Source organism: Schistocerca gregaria, chromosome 5, assembly GCF_023897955.1.
Source record: "Schistocerca gregaria isolate iqSchGreg1 chromosome 5, iqSchGreg1.2, whole genome shotgun sequence".
Classification (NCBI taxonomy): Eukaryota; Metazoa; Arthropoda; class Insecta; order Orthoptera; family Acrididae; genus Schistocerca; species Schistocerca gregaria.
Window position 1 is genome coordinate 418,186,701 of NC_064924.1, and position 19,413 is coordinate 418,206,113.

Sequence of the window (19,413 nt, forward strand, 5' to 3'; positions counted from 1 at the left end):
AACGCGTTTCTTTAGCTCGTTTCGCTGTTAATCTTTGCCGTTTCCTGCGTGGGCTGTCTATTTCTGGCTCAGAATGTCCTCTACATGGAATTTCGCAATCTGGAAATTCGATGTTCTCGTCCCTTCGATTGCCATCTGTCTAATCTGTCTCAGTTGGTATGATGTTTACCCAGCCCTCTGAAGGGACGGTCTTCCCAGTCGGCTGGTTTCCTCTTTAGAACGAAAATTCCTGTGGCCGTCATGTTGTGTACGCCAATCTCGACTTATTTCAACCTCTGTGTGCATTTTTGATTTACTTACTAGATTTGCATATAGCTTACATGAGTTCGTACAAAATTGACTATACGTTATCGAGTTTCGGTTAGGATGAAGCATCTTGATGTGCAGAATACGATTGTGAGGACGAAATATGTAAGAAATGAAGACCACGCCACCTTGCATCCCCCCCCGCCCCACCTCAATTGTGACAAAATTTTTTCTGGGGTTTGTCAATGCCGAGGAAAACATTGTCAAAGACAGGCAAAAATTGTTCTTTTAGATTCTCCAATCAACTTTCCCAGCCATTCTTAATAGTTTTGTAATTATTTTCTTATAACTATTGTTTCTAGTTTTAATTATAAAATACGTGTTTTGTTGTTAGGCAAACATAGACTTTACAAACGTTGAATTTCTTTGTCATTGCCATTATGTGTCTCTGTTGTTCTTTTTCATTTTCAAAAGTTGCTTTTAAAATATTAAATTTTCTAAAATCGTTAGTGTGCAGTGTATCATGTCTTAATGTGCTTATTTCTTTTCTTTAGTTAAGCTTTGGGCGAATGTTCGGAAAAGCTCTGTTGTGTCACTTTGTTTCATTTCTTTCTTTCTTTTATGTGTCACTGTTTTTCTTTTTAAGAATGGAGAAGCTTTTCTCTTAATTCTATCCTCGGTACTAATGTTAAGTTTGCAACAAAAATGTATTTATGAACATTCTTTACAGAAGGAAAATACTACATAGGCCTAAATCTTTTTCTAATTCTACATATAAAGAAAATAAGAGATTGTATGACTATCCTAATTCAGTTTCTTTATCAAAAACTTTTAGGTATGTATAAATTAGGGACTGTACATATTTAATAAAATAATTACTTTTGCAAATAAGAAGGTAAGTATTATTTGCATATATCTCATTTTTGTAAACTACACTGGTTGTATGTACTGCCGGCCGCGGTGGTCTCGCGGTTCTAGGCGCTCTGTCCTGAACCAAGCGACTACTACGGTCGCAGGTTCGAATCCTGCCTCGGGCTTGGATGTTTGTGATGTCCTTAGGTTAGTTAGGTTTAAGTAGTTGTAAGTTCTAGGGGACTGATGACCACAGATGTTAAGTCCCATAATGCTCAGAGCCATTTTTTGTACGTACTCTGTCCGATCCCCATGGAAGTGCTGGAAGGTGTCGACTCCTTTATATGGGTGTCACAAATCATGTGAGAAGCACTCTAGCATGCGATGCCGGGTCTCCTTTATTGATGTTGTCATCATGAAGTGGTATTTTTAATCAATGACGATGACTGGGGTTTATTGTGTATACGGTGATGTCTTGGTACTCCTTTGCTGTCACACCCAAGGCGGTATGGCAGTTCATTAATTGAAGTAAGTTGGTGATTACCAAAGATTGTCACCTAATATGTTCCTTGACGTCTTGGGACTTCACACCTGGTTTGGTGTGGCAATATGGTGACGTGTTAGGGAGAGTGATGTTGATTTTGCTGAATCCATTTCTGGATAATGTTTATTGTTACCGCTTAATATTCCGTTTGGCGTTCATTTGTATTTGTTTGACTATTCAAGGTTTATTTTTGGACAGGTGGTTGTAGTAGTTACCATGTTTCAAAGTTCATGGAAAGACGTTTGTAACAATTTACTTTGTAGGATAGGAGAGAAACGTATCTTGCTGTCTTCTGCCCTTCTTCGTCTTGCATCTTCCGTTCATCTCTTCTTTCTTGCATTTTTCTCTTCTTCTTGGGCTAGGAATATGTGAATTTTAATGTAGGAAAGATATAGGATTTGTAGGATCTGACTGCCTTTCCAAATATAAGTTTATGAGTCTATTTCTTGTACCTTCTTTGTAGCCTCGTCATATCATTATTCTCCCCACACTTGTCCATGAAGTAGCAGTATCATGGCATATGTCATGTCAATGCTGCACATTGTTCTTCTGAAGTCCAACTTCATTGCAACCTGCATTTCCAGTGTGGCATTGGTCTTCATGTTGTTGTCATTGCCCTAAGTGCTTTCTCAACTTGGTTGCATGGCTGTACCCTCTCTGTCGCTATCTCGAAGCGTCTAGTGTTGAAGGAGCTGATGATTGATGTTGGTGGCGATGTCCCACTGACAGGTAGAAATATTTACAATATTTGTTAAACATATATTTGTCATTGTTATTTACAAAAAACTCTGGTTTTATATAATGCAAAAAAAAAAAATTCTCGTAGTGGCAAAAATTATTTGATTGATATACACTCCTGGAAATGGAAAAAAGAACACATAGACACCGGTGTGTCAGACCCACCATACTTGCTCCGGACACTGCGAGAGGACTGTACAAGCAATGATCACACGCACGGCACAGCGGACACACCAGGAACCGCGGTGTTGGCCGTCAAATGGCGCTAGCTGCGCAGCATTTGTGCACCGCCGCCGTCAGTGTCAGCCAGTTTGCCGTGGCATACGGAGCTCCATCGCGGTCTTTAACACTGGCAGCATGCCGCGACAGCGTGGACGTGAACCGTATGTGCAGTTGACGGACTTTGAGCGAGGGCGTACAGTGGGCATGCGGGAGGCCAGGTGGACGTACCGCCGAATTGCTCAAAACGTGGGGCGTGAGGTCTCCACAGTACATCGATGTTGTCGCCAGTGGTCGGCGGAAGGTGCACGTGCCCGTCGACCTGGGACCGGACCGCAGCAACGCACGGATGCACGCCAAGACCGTAGGATCCTACGCAGTGCCGTAGGGGACCGCACCGCCACTTCCCAGCAAATTAGGGACACTGTTGCTCCTGGGGTATCGACGAGGACCATTCGCAACCGTCTCTATGAAGCTGGGCTACGGTCCCGCACACCGTTAGGCCGTCTTCCGCTCACGCCCCAACATCGTGCAGCCCGCCTCCAGTGGTGTCGCGACAGGCGTGAATGGAGGGACGAATGGAGACGTGTCGTCTTCAGCGATGAGAGTCGCTTCTGCCTTGGTGCCAATGATGGTCGTATGCGTGTTTGGCGCCGTGCAGGTGAGCGCCACAATCAGGACTGCATACGACCGAGGCACACAGGGCCAACACCCGGCATCATGGTGTGGGGAGCGATCTCCTACACTGGCCGTACACCTCTGGTGATCGTCGAGGGGACACTGAATAGTGCACGGTACATCCAAACCGTCATCGAAACCATCGTTCTACCATTCCTAGACCGGCAAGGGAACTTGCTGTTCCAACAGGAGAATGCACGTCCGCATGTATCCCGTGCCACCCAACGTGCTCTAGAACGTGTAAGTCAACTACCCTGGCCAGCAATATCTCCGGATCTGTCCCCCATTGAGCATGTTTGGGACTGGATGAAGCGTCGTCTCACGCAGTCTGCACGTCCAGCACGAACGCTGGTCCAACTGAGGCGCCAGGTGGAAATGGCATATCAAGCCGTTCCACAGGACTACATCCAGCATCTCTACGATCGTCTCCATGGGAGAATAGCAGCCTGCATTGCTGCGAAAGGTGGATATACACTGTACTAGTGCCGACATTGTGCATGCTCTGTTGCCTGTGTCTATGTGCCTGTGGTTCTGTCAGTGTGATCATGTGATGTATCTGACCCCAGGAATGTGTCAATAAAATTTCCACTTCCTGGGACAATGAATTCACGGTGTTCTTATTTCAATTTCCAGGAGTGTATTTGTTTATTCTAATTATGTCCTACCACTTCTTCATCCTTTTATGGGTTGTGTGTCATTTCTTGTTTGTGTGCATGTTGCAAGATTCTCAATACTATAAGAGATTGTTGGTCTGTTTTGTGTCCCCTTTTTCATTTAATTATGTTCTTATGTTGATCTATTAATTTAACTTTTATTTAGTGGTTAGTATAAGATAGGGTGGACGTTAGTTTGTCTAACCTCTTCCTCACTTTTTACGTCAATCTTTACGTTTTGCAGTACTCGGTGGCCTAACGTCTGCTTCTGGTTTCTCTTTGCTGTGTTGGTCCTGTCTCTGTGGACCATAATTTCCTCTTTGATTATTCGCGCCTTGGACTATCCAGTTGCCGTTTCTGACATCGTGACCTCTTTCAAAGTGCTCTTGACGGTAGGCATTTTGATTCCTAAACCCATATCCACCACTGTATAAGTGTCCATAACCGTTCCTATTTCGGTGCCAATTATTCTGGTTCTCGTTTCTATGCCAATTGCTTTCATTGTGCCACTGTCCTGGGCTGTTAAATTGCCTGTAATTATTGGTATTAGGGTTACGATTATTATTATTGGAATATTCGTTTCTAGTCCTCTCCTTTTGCTGTTACCTCTCCTTTCATTTTCCTTTCCTCTCGTCTTCTTTAAAGATGAATTCAAGTTCCCTTAAGACCTCTTTGAATTCTTCGGTATTTTCATTTTTTCCTACTGTCGCCTGTTGATATTTCACCGGTAACTTCATTCTACCGGTAATTGTTTTGCGCCTCCTTAGACCAACAGCTTAGGAGAAATGCTGTTGTGAACTGTAGATAAGACGTACAGGTAGCAGCGATCTTTTGAATCACCTCCGCTACTGTTCCTGTTATGTGTGCACAAATGAAGTCAAGTCTGTGAGCCACGCTCCAATGGTTTGTCACGCCTAGTTGGAACTCATCGATGAATGTGCGTGCACGCAAGCTACCGCCTGCTTCCTGGAAATGTTGAAATTTTCTGACTGTTAGGAAGTAGTCTGTATCATATCTACTGATAAATCCGTTTTGTGGCTGATTCGTGGACTCAAATAATCTGCCACTTCTTGTGTCATCTTGCCTATTCTCTGGTAATTTGCTGCCTGTCTGCATATGATCAGTTTCCTGCCCCATAATTGCATCATGTCGTAACATCGGTGAACAAAAGAGTTGTTCATTTAACTCTACTCTCGTCATTCGCTGTACTGTACCTGTGCTACTGTTATATTGTGCCACTGGATTTACTGGTTCAGTCACCTGTCTTTCTATTGGTATCGGCTGACTGTATATGTCCTGTTGTTCTATATACATTGCCTGGTTCTTGCTATGTCATGTATTACTACTATCTGGGTTTTTTGTTTCGGTTTCTGTGCGAGTGTTACATCTGGCCCTGGTTTTAATTCAACTTTCTTAGACGGCGCGTGTTCGTGTACTGAATTAATGCTTGACGTATCAGTTGTTTCGCTACAGGTGTAATCGGCCTCGATCTTTTCTTCGATAATTTGTATCAACTCTGTTCGAAGCTTTTCAAACTGATCTTTGTTTTTAAGTACTATCTTATTGATCCGCTGATAATATTTTTTCAGTGTGACTTTTGCAACCTTGCTTTGAATTGCTTGTTCTTCCGAAATTTGTATTGCTGTTCGAGTGGCTTTTTTTGTAAAACGTTCCACCTTTTTGTCAACGTTTACGATGCTCAATTGGATCTTGTCCACGTCAGTGCATAATTGCTGCTGACTTTGTGTTAGTACTTGAATTCCTTCTCTAGATTCTTTCGCGTCTTTGTTTATCTGTGTGATCTGACTATCAATTCTAGCGATCCCTTCTTCCATCTGGATTTTTAACCTGCTGAATCTGTGTCTTTTTCTCTTGTCTCAAGTTCTGATTATCCTGTTTCAATTGCTGTTGCTGTTTCGTCATATGTGTATTAATATCCTGATTCTGTTTCGTCATACTATCGTTAGTTTTTTGTAACATCTCCATGATCGCGTCCTGTCCTGTAACACTGCCTTCTGCTGAACTTTGTGTTCTCGTTCTATTATTTTTTACTCGGTCAGTTGCGTCTTTTACTGGTCTATGCTATGGCGTGTCTAGGTTTGACAACTGCAACAAACTGTGCCCTCTTCCCTTCTCCCTGTGTTGTTCTTTCTATTCAGGACTAGTTCCGTATGCCATTGAACCATTACGAGGAGCAAACAGCTCCGCCCACTACCCTCTCCGTTGTGTATGTCTTGTGTTTGCAGGTACAGTTGCGTCTGTTAATGAACCTTTTCGTGGCGCCCGTAACTCCACAAGATTCTGTGCATGTTTGAGGAGGCATGTTTAGAATTGTACAAGAGGTTCGACGTATCCTAAATGTTCCCCATTTTCCTCACTGTCTACTTCTCTTTGCACGTAGGCTAACTGTCGATTCATTGACTGTATTGACGCGTATTCTGTCTCTTAATATGTGCCAAACCAACGCGTTTCTTTAGCTCGTTTCGCTGTTAATCTTTGCCGTTTCCTGCGTGGACTGTCTACTTCTAGCTCAGAATGTGATCTACATGGAATTTCGCAATCTGGAAATTCGATGTTCTCGTCCCTTTGATTGCCATCTGTCTGATCTGTCTCAGTTCATTTCCAATCTAACTGAGCCTGCTGCTTCTGCAGCTCACCGACTGTCCTATTCTCTGATTCACCATCTGTCCTATTCTCAGGTTCACCGTCTGTCCTATTCTCAACAAGCTCGCTTATTTGTTGTTTATCTGATCGATTTTCCCCCATTTTGTCTACCTGCTGTCTATCACGCAACCTTACGGGTTTTAGCTTTAGTTAACATGGAGGTTCTTTCAACGCACCACAGCTCTATCTACAAAACTGTACGACCAGATACCAGTCGGTTGAACCTACAACAACAACGTCGTGACTTCTCGGCTGTTCTGTCTACTCTGCTACAGTCTCCAATCTCCACCAGTGCGCTTCAAAAGGGAGAAAAATGTTACGTCTTAATTCTAACTTATTTGATACAGCGTCCCTCTGTGTCCCTGCATCATTTAGCATCTGTGTCTATCACCTGAAACTCCTATGCCATAACATCTATTCAAAAATCGTGAAAATCCAAAATTTTCCAACACAATAAAACAAGACCTTGTCCCTACAATTCTACTTTCCTCACTAGTTGTATCTATTCCAACCCTAAATCTATGCAAATAACTCTTTAATACATGAAAGAAATTTTTTTCAAAGTGATAATGCTGCGACCTGCCGTACCTAACTATCATATATCACCTATTCAGACACTTTTCTATCTTAGTAACGTAACTATTTCACCTACCCTGGCAGGTTAACCTATCCTCGCAGTTATACCTATCCTGGCAGGGTCGCCATTTCCTGTGAGTGTGTGGGTTTTAATTTTGTTAAGTTTCGCAATGGATTGATCCAACAAGTACCCTTTATCTCCTGCAAGAAATAATTTCCGCCTCAGACTACTACAAAAGTCAGACAGATGTTCCTAATGTACCAACAAGAACTGCTTGAGAAACATTCAGCAACAAATTTCTTCTTTAGTTTTCTGCTGCAATGAAAAGATACCAAAACATTTTATATATCCTTACAAAACTAATGGAATGCTTGGCTATAGGAGTATTGCTAGTTAGTGTAAGAAAAACATTAAACGAAAGAAAAATATTATTTATTACAAATCAAGTGAAACTTTAACCTTACAAAAAATGATAATAAATTTTCGGGTTCTTTTCAGAACAGTAGATTGCCTCTTATGGATAGGAATGCTGTTATTTTACAAAGTATACAAAGGTTCTTTTCTCCCTTTTCTTTAAAAATATGATTTACTCTGTAGCATGAGAGCTGCACCTACACAACTTGAATAACTTTTCTAGGTACGTTCAAGGCTATCGCGTGAGAAATGTCATGGAATCTACTGTTATGGAGGACAGTTGGGGCTTGCAGATACTATAGAGTACAATACCGTGAGCAGCAACGACTGCTGCCTGCGTCGCTCGCTATCTCTTTCTACCTGGATTGACCTTCGTCAATCAAACTCTCCCTATGCCTTGATGAAAACAAACACTTCTATCTACTCGTAGTCTAACTATTGGTTTGGTACACCCGGCAGATAACCAGTCCACCGCGATGATACTCAATACTTGCTCGCGGGCTTTTAACAGGTACTCTGTCTGTATTCACTCTAGACAATAAGTGTGACAGTTAACACAGTGAGCAACGCTTAATCGTCAGCGACTCAATATAGAGTGTCACTCCGATTCGCTAACGACAGAGGTGCTCTCCCATGAAATATTGAGGAGACACGTTGTTCCTTGCTCTTTGCGCACACATACATGTGCACTCACTCTGTTACATGTTCACGCTCCAAGAGCTACAACGGAATGGCCCCTTTTTTCTGGAAAAGCTGCAAGGGTATATCATTCGCTGCCTTCCCTTACTCCTCTCACTCTTTGTGTAGGAAATATTCTACCAATCAGCGCTGCTCTTTTAAACAGGAGAATGACGTTTCGTTTTAGTCGACAAATGTGGAAATCTGTAGCATCTCTGATAGGTGTATACTGTCTTCCTTTGAGAACTCCGTAACTATGAAGTCGGTTCGTGGAAAAAGTGCGTCTTCTGGACGCTCCCACGCAATGTAGCGGAATTTGCTTTTGAGTCGAACATGGAGGTCATTATCCCTTCGCTCCAGCAAAAGCTGTCTTCTCTCTGGTCGCTTCGGTCGAAGTAGGTATGTTGTTGACCCAGCCCTCTCAAGGGATGGTCTTCCCAGCTGGCTGGTTTCCTCTTTGGAACGAAAATTCTTGAGGCCGTCATGTTGTGTACGCCAGTCTCGACTTTTTTTCAACCTCGGTGCACACTTGTGATTTACTTATTAGGTTTGCATATAGCTTTCATGAATTCATACAAAATTGACTACCTTATCGAGTTTTGGTTCGAATGAAGCGTCTTGATGTGCAGAATACGATTGTGTGGACGGAATATGTAAAAAGTGAAGGTCAGGAGACCACGCCCCGGTAGCTGAGTGGTGCCGGCACGTCTTCTGGACGCTCCCACGCAGTGTAGCGGAATTTGCTTTTGAGTCGAACATGGGGGTCATTATCTCTTCTCTCCAGCAAAACTGTCTTCTCTCTGGTTGCTTCGGTCGAAGTAGGTATGTTGTTGACCCAGCCCTCTCAAGGGATGGTCTTCCCAGCTGGCTGGTTTCCTGTTTGGAACGAAAATTCTTGTGGCCGTAATGTTCTGAACGCTAGTCTCGACTTTTTTCAACCTCGGTGCACACTTGTGATTTACTTATTAGATCTGCATATAGCTTACATGAATTCATACAAAATTGACTACCTTATCGAGTTTTGGTTCGAATGAAGCGTCTTGATGTGCAGAATACGATTGTGTGGACGGAATATGTAAAAAGTGAAGGTCAGGAGACCACGCCCCGGTAGCTGAGTGGTCAGCGCGACAGACTGTCAATCCACTCATCATCATCATTTCATCCCCATCGACGCGCGAGTCGCCAAAGTGGCGTCAAATCGAAAGACTTGCACCAGGCGAATGGTCTACCCGACGGGAGGCCCTCATCACACGACATTTCATTTCATTTTCTCTACTTACAACACGCTTGCGCGTTGTGTACGTCTTTCACAGTGCGCGTTCACCCCCAGACTGGCTAGCCATCCTTTTGTGTCAGGCCATTCTTAGAGTCTCTACCCTATGCTATCGAGCCAGAAGCCAACTTATAAGGGTGCGCTATGGGAAGCCAATGGGAGACAAGAAACGTACACCAGTGTGCAAAACTAGAGAAAGAAAGTAAGCATCACACGATGTGTTACTGCCAAGTAATAAAGCTCGATGAAACTTGGACCTTACATAGAACTGATATAGTATAGAGCACAAGGTAACTGAACGAAATTAGCGGAACAGACGTTCAGGAATGACACTTTTATTCAAAAACAATAATTACACTCAAGTTAATGGTTCTGTGGACATTACAAAATGTGGGACTCTTTTTTTAATTGTGTGATTGTGGTTACAGTGAATTCTCTGCTAAGGGCTCCCATGTTGGACACAAGGGTGGTTAGGAGTTCTTACAGTCGGGGGTTCTGTTCCTTCACCAGCTGCCAGATGGGCACTGATGCATGTGGACTTGCTCTAAAACGTGTCCTCAATACATCCAACATGTACTCGATGAGATTTAAGTCGGGGGAAATGGTAGGATAGTCCTTTCGCTGAATATCCTGTTGTTTCGAAAGCTTCTTCAGGTACACTATTCGATGTAGTAGCCCATCATCTAGGATAAAAATGAAGTCAGTGTATAACCCTACCACTACTACTGCAATTTAGTATGTTTTTACCTAAATAACAGATAACCCTCATACTAAAATATAATTTAGTTTAAAAATAAAGCACACTATTGGAGGATAGTCCTGTTAATAGGAGAATCTAATCAACAGATTTTTCCTTTTTACAGAATCTGACCGTGTGTTGTGTCTAATGGAAAAGTAAATCAGACTATTCAATTCTTCTCCTAAGTTCTTACCCAGCGGTCAGAAAGAAACGCAGTATGAATAGTATTATACTGAAGCTAGGTCAACTCAGTCCCAAGTTAATTTAGTGGTTTAAAATACGTACAAACGGTCCCCAGCCTATCCAGGCAGTGAAACAGTGAAGTATTGGAAAAGCAGAAGTATGAATTTTGCCTATTTTCTTGCTACTATTTAAGTTGCTTCTTCATATAAATGTTACTCCACGTTAACAGTGTTGTACTACATCCTCATAAATTACATTTTTAAAAGAGAAAGAGTCCAGTAGATAACTTCAAGAAAGCTAAAAAATTGTGGACAGGGAACACTTTTAGAAAAGCACTTTCCATTATCAACAAATTTAAAAAAAGGTGTGTGAAATGTTATGGGACTTAACTGCTAAGGTCATCAGTCCCTAAGCTTGCACACTACTTAACCTAAATTATCTTAAGGACAAACACACACACCCATGCTCGAGGGATGACTCGAATCTCGGGCGGGACCAGCCGCACAGTCCATGACGGAACCCCCAGACCGCTCGGCTAATCCCGTGCGGCGACAAATTTAAATACTAAAATACTTAGATACTAAAGCGCACACTTTTTATGCTGAACATTTCACTTTAAGAAAACCTCTCCCTTCCTGGAATTTAGTTCCAAAAGCTATTATTCTATGAGCTAGCTCTGTGCAATCATTAAACAGATTCTAGTAACTTGGCTATACTCTGATTGAATTTTACGTAAGGAAACATTTACTATAACGCTTTGCAACTGTTAAGAAAACACAAGAAACAATTTAAAAGGTGCCTCTTTATATTAACTTGACACTTCATAAGTCTGTAAAACAAGATGGCTTAAACAAACACCCGGAGGGAATCATATATAGGTGTATGATTAGGTTGAAATGACAAGGGCCGCGCGCGGTAGCCAACGCTCTATGGCGCCTTGTCACGGTCACTAATATCCAATTCCAAATAACAGGGTGAACCAGTTTCTCTAAAGTTCAAGAATGGTTATTAAAACACAGTTTAAATTAATGGTTCACGCTGTACAAAAGACATTATTTGGTGGCTATAGCCTTGGGTGTGGCGAACAATTATGATGCCTACACTCTCAGAGTACGGCCTAAAAGTATCTTGCGGTATGGACTCAATTTTTGTTCTTGGCGTCGTTCAATTTGACGTACAGTGGCGCAACAACTAGCAGTTACGCCGTAAGCCGTTTGCAGTCTTCATCCAAGGCAATTTTGTGCAAATCTGCAGGAAGAGCTTCTCCTGCAGCACGAGGGTGTTGGCTCAATCACTGCTGCCTACAGACAGTGTGGCTTACTTCCCACGCTTGCTCTAGGTGGCGCGCCAATTCACTCTTCCCACCTTTTCCGCTCCCCAGAGCCACTTTTGTTTCAAATAAAAGCACACTGGCTTTTATATAATACCTATTTCCTCTGTTGTTCCTAAGCGAAACCATTTCTTACAATTGTCAAATTTACATAAACATGACCAGTTTACACACACAAATGTTTATAAACACAAAAGTCATCAGAAAATTATTTAAAGTAATAAACAATTTTCGTAATATTTTGCATACATTGCCTACATACAATGCAAAGAACTTCAACCTCCAGCATAGTACACTTTACACTACATATACTGAAAATATAGTACCAATATGCAAAAATTTTAAAGCAAAATATTATAAAAATTTAGATGAACCATAAACAACTAATGTTATAAGTGCAGAATAATCATAATTTTCTTGTACTTCCGTCCTGCACGTATGCAAGGTCTGCACAGTTATTACAGAAATGATGTGATTAATTTAACGGGTGGCGGGATCCATTCTCGTCGTTAATCCGCCGGCCAGATTCGATCCGGAGCCTGTGCATCTCCATCGCACTTCAGCACGGACGGATCTCTGTCAGGTCGAATGCACCCCTGAAAAGGGGAATGGGAATGAGCCCAATGTCACAATAACGTTTACCGTTGAGTGTACCGTCTTCAAAGACTTGGTCGTCTGGCTCTGATCTGTGACAATTCATTGTGTCGCTGTGGCGCCAACTGGTGCTCAAATTGTTGCTGCAGATGCAGTCAATGCGCCAGAGCCATACGTCGAACACGACGGCTGTCCGTTGCTCGGTCTTCTTGAGACGTTACATTCTCGGGACCACAGATGCCAGCAATGACTAGCCGTGGTTATATTCCTGCCCTGTCTTTCTGCAGTATCGCAGAAGAAACATCGAACTTCTCGCAGTCTGTTACACAACCTCGTTCAAACTCAGTGAGGTGTCGATAATGGCTTCTTCGTCGCCTTAAAGACATTCTTGAGTAACATCATCTCACCGCGTCCAATCTCAAAGGTAATTAACGCTCACTGACAGTACAGCGTGTATTTAAAGCAAAACTGATTTGCACCTTCAAAGTGGCGATACTAGCGCCACTTTTATGCGACTGGCGCGAAATTTGAATAGACGTCATCTTTCAGATGTAGAAGCACATCTACCACATTTCGCTGATGTCACGATTTGGGCTTCTCCCCCCTCACTTTGGATTAGTTGCAACAAGACACACTCAAGGATAAAATGAAATGTATCAGATGGGATACGTAAGACGTCCCTATGCCAAGTTATTTTCTGTCATTTGCACATAAAATAGACTGGAAATTACCTAAAAAATATAAGACTTTTAAATAATTTGCCTGTGCAAATGATGTGAGACTTACAACCAGCTCAACGGGACATCTCAAAATTGTCATGTAAAATTAATATAAAACTATCACCAAAGTGAGTGTATTTATATGTGTAGTACAACTTCTGATTCAGAAAACTGAGAAAACATGCTCTAAACTCTTTATCAACAAACTGAATTTGAAACACCTAGGATGTGAAGGTGAACATTTGCGCTCTAACGGCTGGTGTTTGTATTAGAAATTTACCTTATTGTTGCAGATTTGATTGTACGGTACAATACGGTTAGCTGTTTCAATGTCTGGTTAGAAATTAGTTTAGCGTGGTCCAGGAGCAACAATGGGGGCATAATAGTTTTTATGTTCCCATCGAGATGCTTGATATCGGTTAGTCCCTTTGCCTCTCACCATTGGCCTGCGTAATTTCGGTGAATTCCCTTGCTCTTGGCTCGCACCTTTGGGGTGCTTGACTTCGGTGAGCACCCACAGCACAGCACGATCACTGCATTGACATTTGACCTTCTTACAGTGGTTTTGGTTGTTATTCCGTCAGTGGACGTATAGCGGCCAGCGCGAGAGTTATACATGGAAATCAGTCACCTTGGGGGGGGGGGGGGGGGGCGGCCACTGAAATCAAACGTTCCGATGGTTTGGAAACCCACCAGTATTAAACCCCCGTGGGGGGATAGAAAATTAAGTTAACGTACAAGTAACTTATTTGCCAGAAATATCAATATCTATCCAGATCATTTGTGCTGTAAAATCATATTTCTCGCAGTCATGTAATGTTTGAACATCGATGTCTACCTTAAGAACACAAAGATTTACATTTCAATCGTAAATGAACTATAGAATCAAATGTGTCAGCTCTTAGGTGAAAAAACAAGCACATTTGATATTAGTCGATTAGAGCGTCATCTACTGCGATTGAAAAACAGCGGTTTAAGTGAACCGTATGTTTTTTGGTGTAGAATCCGACTACGCAATAAAAATGGAGTGGAGGGTTCCCACTTGTAAATAAGTTGCTCCCGCCCATGATGCAGAGCTATTACCTGTAACATTTCTTTGTAGGATGCATCGTTTTCGATATATTTAATTATCTCAAGTTCCAGCAAACGCCCTGTATACATCCACATTGTGACCTTACAATCAATAGGTCTTACATAAAAAGTGATGAAAGGACAGACAATTTGAGTGGTCGACATTTGACCAGCAAGTTGCAGCATAGTGGCTGGTCCAGACAGATGAGCAAAAGCTGTCACACGGTCCGAGGAGAGACAGCAAGCCGAACGGGCTGCAGAATAAATACCTGGCAAGCCAATAACCCGATATCCACTGCGGTGAAACTGAGCGACGGCGTGGCTACTGACGCTGAGCAGCATGGCGAGATTGTAACTGAGTCAAAAATAAAAGCGTTGATATCCACCTTAAACAGCGACATAACTTACAGTCGAGCTACAGAATATGTAATGACAGCGCTGAAATCGCAATAATGAGACAATTTCAGTGAAAGTGCCACCATGTTTGTTCGATAACCATTAACAGAGTTGTTGTTGTTGTTGTCTTCAGTCCTGAGACTGATTTGATGCAGCTCTCCATGCTACTCTATGCTGTGCAAGCTGCTTCATCTCCCAGTACCTACTCCAACCTACATCCTTCTGAATCTGCTTAGTGTACTCATCTCTCGGTCTCCCTCTACGATTTTTACCCTCCACGCTGCCCTCCAATGCTAAATTTGTGATCCCTTGATGCCTCGAAACATGTCCTACCAACTGATCCCTTCTTCTAGTCAAGTTGTGCCACAAACTTCTCTTCTCCCCAATCCTATTCAATACCTCCTCATTAGTTACGTGATCTATCCACCTTATCTTCAGTATTCTTCTGTAGCACCACATTTCGAAAGCTTCTATTCTCTTCTTGTCCAAACTAGTTATCGTCCATGTTTCACTTCCATACATGGCTACACTCCAAACAAATACTTTCAGAAACGACTTCCTGATACATAAATCTATATTCGATGTTAACAAATTTCTCTTCTTCAGAAACGCTTTCCTTGCCATTGCCAGTCTACATTTTATATCCTCTCTACTTCGACCATCATCAGTTATTTTACTTCCTAAATAGCAAAACTCCTTTACTACTTTAAGTGTTTCATTTCCTAATCTAATTCCCTCAGGATCACCCGATTTAATTTGACTACATTCCATTATCCTCGTTTTGCTTTTGTTAATGTTCATCTTATATCCTCCTTTCAAGACACTGTCCATTCCGTTCAACTGCTCTTCCAAGTCCTTTGCCGTCTCTGACAGAATTACAATGTCATCGGCGAACCTCAAAGTTTTTACTTCGTCTCCATGAATTTTAATACCTACTCCAAATTTTTCTTTTGTTTCCTTTACTGCTTGCTCAATATACAGATTGAATAACATCGGGGAGAGGCTACAACCCTGTCTCACTCCTTTCCCAACCACTGCTTCCCTTTCATGCCCCTCGACTCTTATGACTGCCATCTGGTTTCTGTACAAATTATAAATAGCCTTTCGCTCCCTGTATTTTACCCCTGCTACCTTTAGAATTTGAAAAAGAGTATTCCAGTCAACATTGTCAAAAGCTTTCTCTAAGTCTACAAATGCTAGAAACGTAGGTTTGCCTTTTGTTAATCTTTCTTCTAAGATAAGTCGTAAGGTCAGTATTGCCTCACGAGTTCCAACATTTCGACGGAATCCAAACTGATCCTCCCCGAGGTCTGCATCTACCAGTTTTTCCATTCGTCTGTAAAGAATTCGCGTTAGTATTTTGCAGCCGTGGCTTATTAAACTGATAGTTCGGTAATTTTCACATCTGTCAGCACCTGCTTTCTTTGGGATTGGAATTATTATATTCTTCTTGAAGTCTGGGGGTATTTCGCCTGTCTCATACATCTTGCTCACCAGCTGGTAGAGTTTTGATAGGACTGGTTGTCCCAAGGCCGTCAGTAGTTCTAATGGAATGTTGTCTACTCCGGGGGCCTTGTTTAGACTCAGGTCTTTCAGTGATCTGTCAAACTCTTCACGCAGTATTGTATCTCCCATTTCGTCTTCATCTACATCCTCTTCCATTTCCATAATATTGTCCTCAAGTACCTCGCCCTTTGTAGTACTTTGATAAAACACAGTATATACAGTTCCGTACAGTAAATGGCACAACTCCAGTAATAAATATAGAATTTGAACAGAAGTCTGTAGCTAAGGTAGAATTTTCAAAATTTTTAGGTGTGTCCATTGATGAGAGGTTAAACTGGAAGCAACACATTGATGGTCTGCTGCAACGTCTGAGTTCAGCTACGTATGCTATTAGGGTTATTGCAAATTTTGGTGATAAGAATCTCAGTAAATTAGCTTACTATGCCTACTTTCATTCACTGCTTTCGTATGGCATCATATTCTGGGGTAATTCATCGTTGAGTAGAAAAGTATTCATTGCACAAAAACGTGTAATCAGAATAATTGCTGGAGCCCACCCACGGTCATCCTGCAGACATCTATGTAAGGATCTAGGGATCCTCACAGTAACCTCACAGTATATATATTCCCTTATGAAATTTGTTGATAATAATCCAACCCAGTTCAAAAGTAATAGCAGTGTGCATACCTATAACACCAGGAGAAAGGATGATCTTCACTATGCAGGGTTAAATCTGACTTTGGCACAGAAAGGGGTAAATTATGCTGCCACAAAAGTCTTTGGGCACCTACCAAACAGCATCAAAAGCCTGACAGATAGCCAACTAACATTTAAAAATAAATTAAAAGAATTTCTAGATGACAACTCCTTCTACTCATTGGCTGAATGAAAAAAAAAACTTAATCATTAGTGTCATGCAATATTTTGTGTAATGTAATTTCTTGTACAGACATCTTTTATTAACCTGACACGTTCCACATCATTACGAAGTGTCGTATTCATGATCTATGGAACAAGTATTAATCTAATCTAATCTAATCTAATCTGTATAAACCTTCTATATACTCCTTCCACCTTTCTGCCTTCCCTTCTTTGCTTAGAACTGGGCTGCCATCTGAGCTCTTGATATTCATACATGTGGTTCTCTTCTCTCCAAAGGTCTCTTTAATTTTCCTGTAGGCAGTATCTATCTTACCCCTAGTGAGATAAGCTTCTACATCCTTACATTTGTCCTCTAGCCATCCCTGCTTAGCCGTTTTGCACTTTCTGTCGATCTCGTTTTTGAAACGTTTGTGTTCCTTTTTGCCTGCTTCATTTACTGCGTTTTTATATTTTCTCCTTTCATCAATTAAATTCAATATTTCTTCTGTTACCCAAGGATGTCTAGCAGCCCTCGTCTTTGTATCTACTTTATCCTCTGCTGCCTTCACTACTACATCCCTCAGAGCTACCCATTCTTCTTCTACTGTATTTCTTTCCCCTATTCCTGTCAATTGTTCCCTTATGCTCTCCCTGAAACTCTGTACAACCTCTGGTTCTTTCAGTTTATCCAGGTCCCATCTCCTTAATTTCCCACATTTTTGCAGTTTCTTCAGTTTTAATCTACAGGTCATAACCAATAGATTGTGGTCAGAGTCCACATCTGCCCCTGGAAATGTCTTACAACTTAAAACCTGGTTCCTAAATCTCTGTCTTACCATTATATAATCTATGTGATACCTTTTAGTATCTCCAGGGTTCTTCCACGTATACAACCTTCTTTCATGATTCTTAAACCAAGTGTTAGCTATGATTAAGTTGTGCTCTGTGCAAAATTCTACTAGGCGGCTTCCTCTTTCGTTTCTTAGCCCCAATCCATATTCACCTACTATGTTTCCTTCTCTCCCTTTTCCTACACTCGAATTCCAGTCACCCATTACTATTAAATTTTCGTCTCCCTTCACTATCTGAATAATTTCTTTTATTTCATCGTACATTTCTTCAATTTCTTCATCATCTGCAGAGCTAGTTGGCATATAAACTTGTACTAGTGTAGTAGGTGTGGGCTTCGTATCTATCTTGGCCACAATAATGCGTTCTCTATGCTGTTTGTAGTAGCTTACCCGCATTCCTATTTTCCTATTCACTATTAAACCTACTCCTGCATTACCCCTATTTGATTTTGTGTTTATAACCCTGTAGTCACCTGACCAGAAGTCTTGTTCCTCCTGCCACCGAACTTCACTAATTCCCACTATATCTAACTTTAACCTATCCATTTCCCTTTTTAAATTTTCTAACCTACCTGCCCGATTAAGGGATCTGACATTCCACGCTCCGATCCGTAGAACGCCAGTTTTCTTTCTCCTGATAACGACATCCTCCTGAGTAGTCCCCGCCCGGAGATCCGAATGGGGGACTATTTTACCTCCGGAATATTTTACCCAAGAGGATGCCATCATCATTTAATCATACAGTAAAGCTGCATGTCCTCGGGAAAAATTATGGCTGTAGTTTCCACTTGCTTTCAGCCGTTCGCAGTACCAGCACAGCAAGGCCTTTTTGGTTATTGTTACAAGGCCAGATCACTCAATCATCCAAACTGTTGCCCTTGCAACTACTGAAAAGGCTGCTGCCCCTCTTCAGGAACCACACGTTTGTCTGGCCTCTCAACAGATACCCCTCCGTTGTGGTTGCACCTACGGTACGGCCATCTGTATCGCTGAGGCACGCAAGCCTCCCCACCAACGGCAAGGTCCATGGTTCATGAGGGGGGTTATTAACATTTAATGCGAAATTGTTTATAAGATTAGTAACAAAACGTACAAACGCACTACAATTGCGTACGACACACTCCCTGACAGGGATTGGAGTCAGCTATAAAAGAGTATATTTGTCACAGTACGAAACACAACTGTTATAAATAAATTGATGAATAAGTTACGTCTGAGTGTCAAAACTATGAGTTCCTCACATTTACATAAAAAAAATTACAGCAGTACGAACTATGTATCTTACTGTCCAATTTTTAAATACATAAGTAATGTGAAAGTTTGTGAATACATCGTTGTAACAAGTAGTAAAGGGCACAGCAATCAGTCGCAAATAATATTTATTGAAAACTCAGATTTCTTTAGTGCTAAAAGGCATGCAAAGAACCAGTTACAACAAGATAACATACAGGCCTTATTAAACAAAGAGTTTTATAACCTTTAAATGTTAATCAGTGATAGAATAGACAGTAGTAAAAGTAAATTAAAACTTTCCAACTCCTTGTACATATATACACATAGCACAAACTCTACTATACATGCCAAAGGTCGAGTTCACACTGAGTTACAACACAGCTGGCTTTAATA